Below are 13,931 nucleotides of genomic sequence, written 5' to 3' on the forward strand. Positions count from 1 at the left end.
CATATGGCTTCCCGTGTCCCCTAAGCACAGAAATTCCAGTGAATAGGAGAAAAGTGGTCAATAGGTTTCACTGCATTTTAGACAATGTCAGCCTAGGAAGTGGAGCTGAGCCAAAGGGGATTTTCCTTTTATATGATTTCCCCCTCCTGAGCATTCTGAGGTTTGTCTATGGCGGCACACGTACCATGAATACGAAGCAGTACTCCCCTACACACCGCAAATCCTGGAAACTGTAGTTTGCCCCTCACACAGCTACAATTCCCAGCACCCTTAACAAACTACAGTTCCTGGGGGGGGGTGCTTTAAATGTTTGGTGCATATGCAGCCAATATCTAAGGAACTGAAAGCAAATGCTGTTCCTGTGAACCAGGCATCGCCATGTAACAGTGGTGTAGCGTGGGTGGTCAGCACCTGGGGCAAGGCAAGTAATTTGCACCCCCTAACCCGTGGATTTGCACCCCCTAACCCGTGGATTTGCGCCCCCTAATCCCCATATGTTGCGCCCGGTGCGGCCGGCCCCCCCTGCACCCCCCACGCTACGCCACTGCCATGTAATGCTGGCAAAGAAGCAGAACGGGAGGCAGAGCTGCCATCAGAAAATGAGTTAAAATGAAGGTTTTCCCTGTTCTATCCTGTTTCCTCTTTGGTTTTCTTTAAACCAATTCACGAGCCAAGAACTTATACACTGACCATGAACTATGGAACTGTATATTATACAGAATCACAGAACTGTATTGTTAGAAGGGACCCTGAGGATCGTCTAGTCCAACCCTGGCAATGCAAGAATTGGGGTTTTTTGGGGAGGGGGAGGTTATTGGGTCGTCGTTTTTATTTTGATTATACAGTGGTACCTCAGGGTAAGAACTTAATTCATTCTGGAGGTCCGTTATTAACCTGAAACTGTTCTCTTTTTTTTTAAATAATATTTATTAGAAATTTCCAATTACAACAAAATAAAAAGAACAAAAACATCCCAATTTAAAATCTTATTTTCAATAACATCTTTCCAGGACTTCCCCTCCCCTCCCCCTCTTGTATTCCAATTCTTACAAATAAATTCAGCAAGTTCTTATCCCAGATTTTATTATCTTATTATCATTAGCCCAATTTTAAAAATATTTTCCCATCCCCTAAAATCGACCTGTTCCCTTCCGCGCGTTCCCTCCTTTAATATACAATACAGATTAAAATAATCAAATATAATTAATTAAAATAAAATTACAAAATATAATTAAGATAATCAAATATAATTTTACACCCTTTGGATTCCAAATTTCCCTCCCCCCTTTCCCGGTTGCGTTCCCAATGTTCATCAACGTCTGATGTCTTCCTGGAGCTCCCACATCTATCTAGGCCATAGTCCTTTACCAGTCATCTTTAATTTCGAATGTCCAATCTTGGAAGGAGTCTATCTCAAAAAGGCCCATTTCTTCCATCCAGATTTTTATATTTAGGAGTAAAAACTCCAATTTTATTTCTTTAGACCTTTCAAATCTGGATGTCCCAAATGTTCCCACTTCCAACTTTATCCAATTCTTGTTGTTCTTGTTGTTCTTGTTGATCTCTCTCCTCCTTTTTTTTTTTCCCCTGCTCTCCTGCACAAATGTTCTAATTCCAAAAGCTTCTAATTCCTCTGCAGAGGCTCTGTTATTCAGGAACAAAACATTATGCCAAGTCCCTTCCATTCTTCAATAGATAAATCTATTGTCTCCTTTAGTGTGTAGACCTCTGTAGACAAAATAGTGTTCCATTTCTGCAGTTTCCCAGGAGATAAAAAGTTCTATTCAAGTTCCAAGCCAACAATACTTGTAATATCCCTCAGCTCCTCTAGGTGGATTACAATAACTCAATTCCCTTCCAGATCACGCCCACCAGTCAAAATAACTTGTTATTCCTTGTTTTAAACAATTTATATCCAATTTATAACAAATGTAACCGGCAAAGTCCTCGTAACAAAGTTCTCTTTTTTGTTCTTCCGCTTCGACAGCTCTTTGACAGCTGTCAAAACCTCTCTTTCTCTTCTCCCGGTGCTCTCACAAATCGCTCCCAGGATTCCGGGGGGGGGGGGTTGCTTTTTAATTCAATTCCACTTTTCTCCTCCAGCTCAGTCTTATAATTTTCCATCGCGAAGTTAGTAACTTTGTCAAAATAGGGTTGCGCTCAATCTTAGTTGTCAAATCCTTTACTTTAACTCCTCTACGATGGGGGGGGGGGCTGACTTCCTTTTTGCACCTCCCCCGCTCGCTCCGAATTTTTTAAAAAAAATTTATCCCCCTTTTTAGTCCAGGTTCCAATTACTCACGGGTTATTCTTTTAAGTCCAAATTTTCAATAGAAGAAGTCAGCGCTCTCCGTCGAATGGCATGCGGCTTCGCTCGGCAGGGGAAGCGGAGGACTCAAAGAACCACCCCCCCTGTCACCCGTTCCGTAGCCTTTAAAAAGGCTCCTTCGCGGGTCGGGGGGGCGCAAAAGGTGCCAGCCGAGTCACCATGTCCATGGGTTTCAGCGCCCATGGTTTTTGAGGGTCCCCGCGTCGCCGGCGCGGTAGGACCCAGCCCCTGCCGAGCAGGCTCCCTCCGGAGCTCGGAGGGAGTCCGCCATTCGGCGATGGCGCCAACCCGGAAGTCCTTAACCTGAAACTGTTCTTAACCTGAGGTACCACTTTAGCCAATGGGGCCTCCCTCTGCCGCCACACGATTTCTGTTCTCATCCTGAGGTAAAGTTCTTAATCTGAGGTACTATTTCTGGGTTAGCGGAGTCTCTTCTTGTGCACCCTATTTAACAGACAGGATTTGAAAGGACCCCATTTTTTATTCACTAGGCTAAAGCTGCTTCCAGCCCTCCTGCCCCGCATATGGAGGACGATAAGTTCTGTTAATTGGGAACCGGACGTCTGAAAGAAAACCCTCATTGACTCTCTTAAGCCTGATGCTATAAGACCCGCCTCCTCGGTGTTTGGACAGGTGCATTTTTCCCCCTTCGTTGCTGGTTCTTTCGTCCCTTTCGTCCCTGGGGCAGCTCAGATGATAGAACATGAAACTGTTAATCTCAGAGTCATGGGTTCGAGCCCCGCTTTTGGCAAAAGGCCCTCATAGTACACTGCAGGGAAGGAACAAAGCTAGCTAGGACAGACAAAAACTGTGCTGTGCCTTTCATATGAAAGTAAGCAACAAGTGGTGGGATGCGGGTGGCGCTGTGGGTTAAACCACAGAGCCTAGGACCTGGTTGATCAGAAGGTCGGCGGTTCGAATCCCCGCAACGGGGTGAGCTCCCGTTGCTTGGTCCCAGCTCCTGCCAACCTAGAAGTTCGAAAGCACGTCAAAGTGCAAGTAGATAAATAGATACCACTCCGGCGGGAAGGTAAACAACATTTCCGTGCCCTGCTCTGGTTCGCCAGAAGCGGCTTACTCATGCTGGCCACATGACCCGGAAGCTGTACACCGGCTCCCTCGGCCAATAAAGCGAAATGAGCGCCGCAACCCCAGAGTCATTCACGACTGGACCTAATGGTCAGGGTCCCTTTACCTTTAAGCAACAAGTGAGAGCTGCCTTGAGGTGTGAGGTGACTGCTTTGGAGAACTGGGCCAAAACTAACAAAATGAATTTCAATAGGGACACATGCAAGGTTCTACACTTAGTCAGGAAGAACCAGCTGCACAAATATAAGATGGGGGACACCTGATTGCCAGTAGTACATGTGAAAAGGAGCTAGGGGTCTTAGTTGACCACAAGCTTAATATGCGAAACCAAACAGCCTGGAGCTGGACCATCACTGCCACCGCCGGGAACGGGGGACCTAGACACCCCATTGTAAGGCCTATAAATTGATTCAGGATGTCTCTGCAACTTCTTAGTTGGAATATAAATGGCGGAAATTCTCCAGAAAAAAGAAGGAAAGTATTTCATATATTGAAGAAAGAACAATTGGACATTATTTGCCTGCAAGAAACACATGTGACAAGGCTTCATCGGAAAGTGCTAATTAATAAAAGGTTAGGCCAAGAATTTATTTCTTCGGACAGAGTTAAGAAAAGAGGAGTAGTGATCTATGCAAAGGAGAGCCTGTCACCGAAATTTCTATTTAAAGATGAACAAGGCAGAATTTTGGCTATTGAAATTTATACACATGGAGAAAAATTTTTGATATTAGGAATCTATGCACCAAATGATGGAAAATCGGAATTTTTTAAGAAGCTGCATGAGACTTTACTGGACTATCTAGACTATAACAACATCAAATGGAATTGAGACTAAACATAACCGGATCCTTCCGATGGAAAATGAATGACACTTTATTCAGAGATCAGGAGATTGTGAAGAAGGCCCAAAAAACTTTAAAAGATTACTTTGAGATAAACTTAAACACTACGGTGGAAAAAAGAACAATCTGGGACGCAAGTAAAGCGGTGATGAGAGGGTTTCTAATACAACAAAACACTGTAAAGAAAAGACTCTGGAATGAAAAGAAGCAGAAGATACTGGAGAGAATAAGTGAGGGTGAAAGGAAATTAAGATCCAGGCCCAAGTCTAAGGAAGTGCTGAGAGAAGTGAAATTTTTCCAGGCCCAATACATGAAACTGATAAACCAAGAAGTGGAGTGGAAAATTAAACAAATGAGACAAAGATCTTTCGAGTCAGCAAACAAGTGTGGGAAACTGCTAGCATGGCAGTTGAAAAAAAGACAAAAACTAAATACAGTTACAAATCTAGAGATTGAAGGAAGAATGGTTCAGAAGCCTGAAGAAATTAGGAAATGTTTCCAGAGATATTTCAAAGATCTTTATGCACAAGGGCCGCAGAAAGAATCTGAGATAGATCAATTTATCAAAACTAACGGATTACAAAAAATTTCCCAGGAAATGAGAACAACCCTGAATGTTAAAGTTTCACAGCAGGAAATCGAGAGTGCCATACAGAACCTCCAATTAGGCAAATCTCCAGGCCCTGATGGACTTACCTCCAAATATTATAAGGTTTTGAAGGACTATTTGATACAACCCTTGATGGAGGTATGTAACCAGATCATGGAGGGTAAGAAGGCACCAGAAACGTGGAAGGAAGCTTTCATCACATTGATTCCTAAAACAGAAACTGAAAAGACTCAACTTAAGAACTACCGTCCCATCTCACTCCTAAATGTGGATTACAAAATTTTTGCAGATATTTTGGCAAATAGATTTAAAAAAGTACTGAACGAAGTGATTCACAAAGATCAAGCAGGCTTTCTCCCGGGTAGGCATTTGTTTGACAATACGAGAAACATTATTGACATTTTGGAACTCTTACAAACAAATATTAATACTAGAGCGGTGCTAATTTTTATTGATGCGGAGAAAGCCTTTGACAATATTTCTTGGATGTTCATGAAGAAAAATTTGGAAGGGATGGGAGTGGGACGGGGGTTTGAAAATGGTATAGAAGCAATATATTCAGATCAAAAAGCTAAATTGATAGTAAACAATGTGGTGACGGAGGAATTCAATATTGAAAAAGGGACACGACAAGGGTGCCCTCTATCCCCATTATTGTTTATCTCGGTCCTGGAGGTGCTTTTGAATATGATTAGAAGGGACCGGTCAGTTCGGGGCATTGAGGTTGGAGTGAAACAATACAAACTGAAAGCATTTGCAGATGATTTGGTATTAACATTACAGGAGCCAGTTTCTAGCACAAAAAGAGTTTTGGATTTAATTTCTGATTATGGTCGGGTGGCGGGATTTAAGTTGAACAAGCAAAAGACTAAGGTCTTAGCAAAGAACCTAACGTCTACAGAAGCAGATGAGTTTTTGAAAGAGACAGGATTAAATGTGGTTAAAAAGGTAAAATACCTAGGGGTGTACCTGACTTCTAAAAACTTGAATTTGTTTAAGGACAACTATGAGAAATGCTGGTCAGAAATCAAAAGGGATTTGGAAACTTGGACAAGACTAAAACTTTCCTTGTTAGGCCGAATAGCAGCTATAAAGATGAATGTTTTGCCGAAAATGTTATTCTTGTTTCAGACCCTGCAGATTGTGGACAAAGTGGTATGTTTTGGAAAGTGGCAGAAGGATATCTCTAAGTTCGTTTGGCAGGGCAAAAAGCCCCGAATTAAGTTTAAAATACTAACAGATGCGAAAGAAAGGGGGGGATTTGCCCTGCCAGACTTGAGGTTATATTACGAATCTACAGCCTTCTGCTGGATGAAAGATTGGTTTTTGTTAGAGAACACTGATGTCCTAGATCTGGAAGGGTTTGATAACGCTTTTGGGTGGCATGCGTATTTGTGGTACGACAAGGTTAAAGTTCATAAAATGTTCAAAAATCATATTGTTAGAAGAGCAATTTTTATGGTCTGGACAAAATATAAAGACTTATTGGAGAGCAAAACACCAAGGTGGCTTTCACCGGCAGAGGCCAAGGCACGTAAGAGACTTAACATGGAGGCCTACTGGCCAAAATATTGGGAATTAATTGAAAAAGATGGTGACAATTGGAAGCTGCAGAGTTTTGAAAATGTAAAAAGCAAGGTGCGAGACTGGTTGCATTATGCTCAAATTCGGGAAATTTTCAAAACAGATAAAAAGGTTGGGTTTCAGGTGGAAAAATCGAAATTAGAGACAGAATTGTTAGAACCTAAAGACAAATTACTTTCAAGAATGTATAACTTGCTGCTTAAATGGAATACACAGGATGAGACAGTCAAATCCGCCATGATAAAGTGGGCACAGGATATTGGACATAACATTATGTTTGAGGACTGGGAAAGGCTATGGACCACCGGATTGAAATTCACGGCATGTAGTGCCCTGAAAGAAAATATTATGAAAATGATATACCGGTGGTACATGACCCCAGTCAAGCTTGCTAAGATATATCACTTGTCTGATAATAAATGCTGGAAGTGTAAAGAGGCGGAAGGGACGTTCTTTCATCTCTGGTGGACATGTCCGAAAGTGAAGGCCTTTTGGGAAATGATCTATAATGAGTTAAAAAAGGTATTTAGATATACCTTGCCTAAGAAACCGGAGGCCTTCCTTCTGGGCATTGTAGACCAGAATGTGTTAAAGAAGGATAGAATTTTTTTTATGTATGCTACAACAGCAGCAAGAATTCTCATCGCAAAGTGTTGGAAGACACAAGATTTACCCACACTGGAGGAATGGCAGACGCAGTTGATGGACTATATGGAACTGGCGGAAATGACTGGCAGAATCCGAGACTTGGGAGAAGAAAAAATGGAAGAGGACTGGAAAAAATTTAAGGACTATTTACAAAAATATTATAAGCTGTATGAATGTTAAGAAAATGCACTTTTTAGGAAATATTAGCCCCAGCAATGGTAATTAGGTGAAATGAAAACTAAGGCACAAGAAAAGAGAGGTGAAATTAAGAAAAATCTTTATTGCATTATGTTTTAATCACAATATATAAGATCATGGTTACAATAACTTTGACTTTGGTAACATGAAATTGAAAGATACAATAAGTAATGAATTGAAAGATACAATAATGAACTGAAAGATACAATAAGTAATGAAATAAGATAATAAATAGCTGAAGACTTTGTATTATGAATATTGGGTTACAAATATATTGAAATGGGTAATATGACAAAATGAAAGATACAATAAGTGATGAAATAAGATAACAAAATGCTGAAGTTGGTATTATAAATAATGCAGATTCGGGAAGATGTGGGGAAGTCCAAAAGATTCTGTAAAAGAAATATGATTTATGAAACTTTTGTATTTTATTCTTTGTTCTTTTTTATTCTGTAAAACTAATAAAAATATTTAAAAAAAAAAATTATGCGTCAACCGTGTGTTGCAGCAGCAAAAAAAGACTGATTGGGTCAGCCCTATGTCCATCCATTCTGGACCCAGTTTCAGATGACTAAATACTGTACAGAAACACGCTCATCTTTACCCATTTTCCATTCCATTTCCAGGTTTCCATACTCTCCTGTCCCTTGGCCTGTCATCTGTTTTTGACACCCAGTAGTGTACATGATAGGTTGGACAATAAACACAGTTGTTAAACAGATTGTCCTGTTTTCAAGTTTCTTAAAGTTATTTTAGACTCAGGTAGGTAGGCGTGTTGGTCTGATGCAGTCGAAATAAATAAATAAATAAATAAATAAATAATTGTCTAGTAGCACCTTATAGATTGTTCTGGTATAAGCTTTTGTGTACACATGAAAGCTTATAGCAGAACAAACTTAGCTGGTCTATAAGGTGCTACTAGACAATTTTTATTTTTTTTAATTTTTATTTTCAATTAAAGTTACAGTGTTTGCAATGTTGAGGAAAAGACTTGCTCAACGGATATATTCCATCAGTTTGTATCCTGGCTACAATAGATTTACAGACAGATTTTCTCATATCGTATGGATTGCAACAGGACGACCACCGAAGAAAGTCTGATGAAAAATGTCCACGGTGCACCGTTCTCATAGCCTGGAGGGCTGAAATTCTTCTTCAAGGACCTCCTCCACAGTCGCGTTCTCATAAGCAGGAGGGGGCGTGAGGGACTCCGGACGTTCTGCCCGCTCTTCAACACCTTTGAGTTCATGGGTATCCGAGACAAATCGCTGCAGTTTTGGCAGCATGAGCAACCTGAGGCGGAACCGGGACTGTAGATCTGCCTCCGAAGCACGCCGTGTGCCTGGTGCCACCGAAACACTGAACGCCTCAACCACAGTTTCTCCGTGGGCAGGAGGCTCAATGACCACGCTGTATGGAGGGGGCTCCACTGGGGTTGCCCCTGGGCTGGAGGTGATGGTCCAGATGGTTGGTCCCGATAAGTAGCCAGTAGTCACCACCTCCTCATATGCCGGTGCCTCATAGGCCTCATTGTCTATGCTGCTAAAAGAGAGGGGAAGTAGTTAAAAACACAAATCATTATAATAGCTCCATGCTAGTCACTGAAGTCACCACCCTCCCACGCTAATACTTAAGAGAAAGGGGGCCAATTGTTATTTGGGCAGTGTGGGATAGAGAGGGATAGAGAGACAGAAAGAGATAGATAGGGATAGACAGAGAGAGATAGAGAGGGAGAGAGAGATAGCAGTTGCATTGGAAGTAAGCCTGGACACCGCAGGGATTTGAACCCCGTCCTGGGAACCAGGAGCGCCGACCACCAGTGTCTTTTGCTTTTTTTTTTGAGCAATGCAACAAGGGGAAAAGCAAAACCTGAGAGAACATTCTGAATGTTCTCTCAGGAAAAAGAAAACCTGAAGATGTTAAGTAGAGCTCTTTGGATAAACCTGTGAAGAGAAAAAAGAAAATAGGAAAAAGAAGTGACCAATATAAAAAAATATTGCTTTGTAAAAAGACAACTGAGTGATGGAATGTGAACTTACCTAAAGCAGCACAGTCCAAAGGCAGGCTACTCTCACTTCAGATACGCTGAACTCTGCGAAGCCTGAAGGAAAGAAGAGCTGGAAGAAAAGAAAAAGTCTTCTCCTACCTGCAGGTGAGCCTCATTGTGGTGAAACAGAATAGGGCCTCTTCTGACAACTATCTCACCGCAACCTGAAAGAGTCTTAGCACAATGAGTTGCAGACGGAACACAATAGAGATTTCCCCCTAACCATGCAAGGGATACTCTGAGAAACCTGAAGGAGAGACGAGCCGGAACAAAAGAAGCAGTCTTCTCCTACCTGCAGGTGAGCCTCATTGTGATGACATGGAATAGGGCCTCTTCTGATGACTCAGTCACCCCAACCTGAAAGAGTCTTAGCTCAATGAGTTGCAGACGGAACGCAATAGAGATTTCCTCCCTGGCCAAGCAAGGGTTACTCACCTAAATGTCCTTCAGTCACAGAATACCATTTTGACCGCCATGTTATTTGAAGCTGGATGAGCCATTAATCTAAAGGGGCAGAACAGAGACATCTAGAATCACTAGTTTGTCCCCAGTCACCTTCCACCAATCTTACAGAAAATGAGATTTAAAAAACAAACAAAAAGAAAACAGCTTTCTTACCACAGCTTTCTGTGACTCTTGTGAAAGAGCTGGCTTCATCTCAGTGTTGTAGGATCTTTGGAGAGACCTGTGAAGAGACCAGCAGAAAATAAAATGAGAAAAAGGAGAGACCAATCGAAAAAACATTGTCTTGAAAAAAGCCAACAGAGTGGTGGAATGTGAACTTACCTAAAGCAGCACAGTCCAAATGTAGGCAACTCTCACTTCACGTACACTGAACTCGGCGAAGTCTGAAGGAAAGAAGAGCTGGAAGAAAAGAAGAAGTCTTCTCCTACCTGCAGGTGAGCCTCATTGTGGTGACACAGAATGGGGCCTCTTCTGACGACTCAGTCACTCCAACCTGAAAGAGTCTTAAGCCCAATGAGTTGCAGACAGAACACAATGGAGATTTCCCCCTAGCCATGCAAGGGATACTCTGAGAAACCTGAAGGAAAGACGAGCCGGAACAAAAGGAGAGAAGGGCAGGAACAAAAGAACAAGTGTTCTCCTACCTTCAGGTGAGCCTCATTGTGATGACATGGAATAGGGCTTCTTCTGACAACTCTGTCACCATAACCTGAAAGAGTCATAGCACAAAGAGTTGCAGACGGAAAGGGATACTCACCCAAATGTCCTTCAATCATGGAATACCATTTTGACCGTCATTTTTGTTTGAAGCTGGATGATCCATTGATCTAGAGAGGCACAGCAGAGAGATGAGATTCAGACTTAAAAAACTTTCCTAAGAGAAATAATACACTTTCATGCAGGGTCCTGGAGTTGCTACATCCCTGAGCAGTCGCTCTGCATCTCCTCCTCCACAGGAGACAATGACAAGCCACCTCTTTCTTATCATTGCCATCTGCAGTTTCATTCTCAAAATGCCTTCTTTGCTTTTCCACAATGGAATTGGCAACGTCACCTTCATTTTGCTTGTGGTTTTTATCTTCCTCAAATGCTGGCATGTTTGGGGCCTTCTGGATTTAGAAACATCTCCAGGAACAAAAAAAAACTTAACAATGTTTTGGTGACCGTCTTCTGCAATTCCCACATAGCTTCAAATTACAGTGGTACCTCAGGTTAAGTACTTAATTCATTCCAGAGGTCCGTACTTAACCTGAACCTGTTCTTAACCTGAAGCACCACTTTAGCTAATGGGGCCTCCTGCTGCTGCCTCGCCGCCAGAGCATGATTTCTGTTCTCATCCTGAAGCAAAGTTCTTAACTTGAAGCACTATTTCTGGGTTAGCGGAGTCTGTAACCTGAAGCGTATGTAACCTGAGGTACCACTGTAAATAAAATGCTCTGACCCGTGATGAGTGCATTTTGCTTCTGCTGCTGCTACCTGCGGCACTTGCTGTCCACCAAAATCTTGGCATACTCATTCTAAGGGATTTACAGGTGCTACTAGATGCCACTCTCGGGGCTAGATGAAAAACAAAGAACTGATAACCTCAGGAAGGTGTTACACACAAGGACTTCCCAGACTTTCTAGCAAGAGACAAGAAGTAAGTATGCCTGGAATGCTCCCCAAATACCTCCCTTCTCATCTCTCCTATTTCTGGCTTCAGTAAAAACTTATTATCAAAGTATTACTTAAGGAGATTGCACAGGGCTTTCAGTTATTGTGTTACCAGCTACACTTCATCAGCCTAGATCCACCAACATTTCTTGCTTCCAAGTCTTTCCTATGCTAAATTCTTCCCAATCTTGACTTTTCTAGCTTCAGCAATGAAAACCTCACACTTTCCCTAACATCAGATGGCTTCTCCAGCTGCCTTTTAAAAGAAAAACTTTTAATTTCCCCTACTCATTTTTCACTGTGCTTTAAGCAAACTTCATACCCATCTATGTGCTTTCATGTGCTCCTTTTTACATCCAAAGACTAGTTAGTTTGAAAAGTAAGAAAACTTGATTTATACTCTTCATATTACTTGATTTTCTCTTGGCTTCTCCAGTTTTCACGTGGGTTTTTTTCCTTAAAATCTTCATCTTGGTATTTTTCTGAGTTTTCAGTTTAGATTTTGCTTGGCTAAGCTTTCTTTTGGGGACTTTCCCAAAGGCCATCTTTTGTCCACAAATGAATGTCCCTCTTTGATTAGGATTAATTCTTCTTTGGTCTTCTATTTAATAATAATAATAATAATAATAATAATAATAATAATTATTATTATTATTATTATTTATACCCCGCCCATCTGGCTGGGTTTCCCCAGCCACTCTGGGTGGCTTCCAACAAAACACTAAAATACAATAACCTATTAAACATTAAAAGCTTCCCTAAACAGGGAAATTTTCTTTCTGTTTCTGTTTGATTTCAAAATAATTGCCTCTCCTAACACTTTTTAGACAGATATCTAATTAATACATATATATCAGCTCACAGGTGAAAATTATTTGTACCTCTTTTTGAAGTTGTAAACAGTAATGTTTCAGTAGAGTAAAATCCCCTTGTTTACTTAAAAAAGCTAAGCTAAACTGGTTTCAGTTGTGTTTACAAACCTGTTTCCTCTTCCCCATCTAGGTTTCTTTCCTAATCCCTCTGCCCCTTAACTCCTTCAGCTTTGACCAGTGAGAGGGCCAACACCAGTAGCAGAGCCAGGGACAGGCTCACTCACTGGAATGCGACTCGCTCCTTCCACCACCTGTTGGTCATAATGACACATTAAAAAGTCCCTTGCAGCATTAATACAGTAGGTGCAAATGTCTTCATTTCAGCATGCAATCATTGCAGGGCTTTGGTGACGAATTAGTATTTTCTTCCCACATTAATACATTCTGGAAATAAATAACGTGTGTTTCACACTGTTCCTTTCATCATCTTATTATGAAGACCATTTCATCTTGACTCACACTTGAATAAACCTGCAAACAGGTGTGTTACTCAGAAATTAGTCCTGATATATTCTGTGGGGCTTACCCCTTTGTGTTTTTAGGATTGCAGCTGAAGATATTGGATTGGGGAGGGCATGCTCATCACTTCTTGGCATTTATTAACCCATCGCACTCTTGAGTGACCACCGTGAAAAAGGGCTGAGGGAAAAGCTATGGGAAGAAGGGCTGGCTTTGGACCATGGGCCTAGCCAAGGGGGCAGGGGGCAGGTGCCCCCCTCAATCAATAAAAATACTTAACAAACTGAGTTTCTGCCTTCCCTAACAAAAGCCTGCCCCCCCCATGCTTGGGACTCAGTGGGCCCCATTGAATTCTATGGAACAAAATAAACAGGCTGCAATCTGGGGTACAGCTGAAAAGGACAGCAGTGATTTCCCACTCCAGACACTTGAGACTGCATACACACATTTTAGTTTAGAATCAATGGAATCTAAGTGCTGGTGTGTGTTTTTAAATGTACAGGCAGCGACTGTTTTATGACTGAGGTGTGAGCGTCATACACTCATCTCTGTGGACCTGGAAGTAGCCCAAAAAGGGGGTGGAACGAGACGGGGGCAGGGTGGAGCGGAACAGGGTAGGCTTATGCATGGTCTGCCAACACATGCGAAGACCCGGAACGCAACCCCCATGGAAACGGGCAGTTGCCAGTAATCAACACGGTCTAGACTGTAGAGCTAGTGCACATCTTTTGTCTGAAAAGTGCTTCTTGAGATTGTGTACACCCTGTGGGAGCAATTCACTGTTGTGTTATTATTGAATGCTCTGTCAGTGCAGGTTGTTCAACTTGCCAGATGGAACAGTCCCTCCTCTTTGAGACTCCATCTCAGCATGCTTTTCCAGGGGTTCTCCTGACCCTCCCAGAGCTATTTTGGGGGGAACTCACAGGCAGGGGACAGTGGGGAAGAGAAGGGAGGACACTCCATTTCACAAGCAAATCTCCATATGCAGGGTTTCTGCTGAAAGGACTCATTAGGTGACTCCCACCCTATACCTGCACAGGACATTCAAACATATTATTTCCCTCAATTGATTCTGGACATGGCAATTTGTTAAGGGTTTCTGGGGTCAGTTTCAGGGTCTGTTCCATAACCT

The 13,931-nt window shown here is 42.0% G+C and overlaps 1 long non-coding RNA gene across 1 annotated transcript; it reads right to left on the reverse strand.

Moving 5' to 3' along the window:
* Window positions 1–8,725: 8,725 nt before the first annotated feature.
* On the reverse strand, window positions 8,726–12,655 carry LOC309332668. The gene is made up of 4 exons (XR_014152290.1): window positions 12,449–12,655; window positions 10,573–10,642; window positions 9,969–10,524; window positions 8,726–9,854 (listed from the first exon to the last, which is right to left on the reverse strand). It is a non-coding gene; the product is annotated as an uncharacterized lncRNA (long non-coding RNA).
* Window positions 12,656–13,931: the final 1,276 nt, after the last annotated feature.

The sequence above is a fragment of the Podarcis erhardii genome (assembly GCF_964252035.2).
Source record: "Podarcis erhardii genome assembly, chromosome: 17".
Classification (NCBI taxonomy): Eukaryota; Metazoa; Chordata; class Lepidosauria; order Squamata; family Lacertidae; genus Podarcis; species Podarcis erhardii.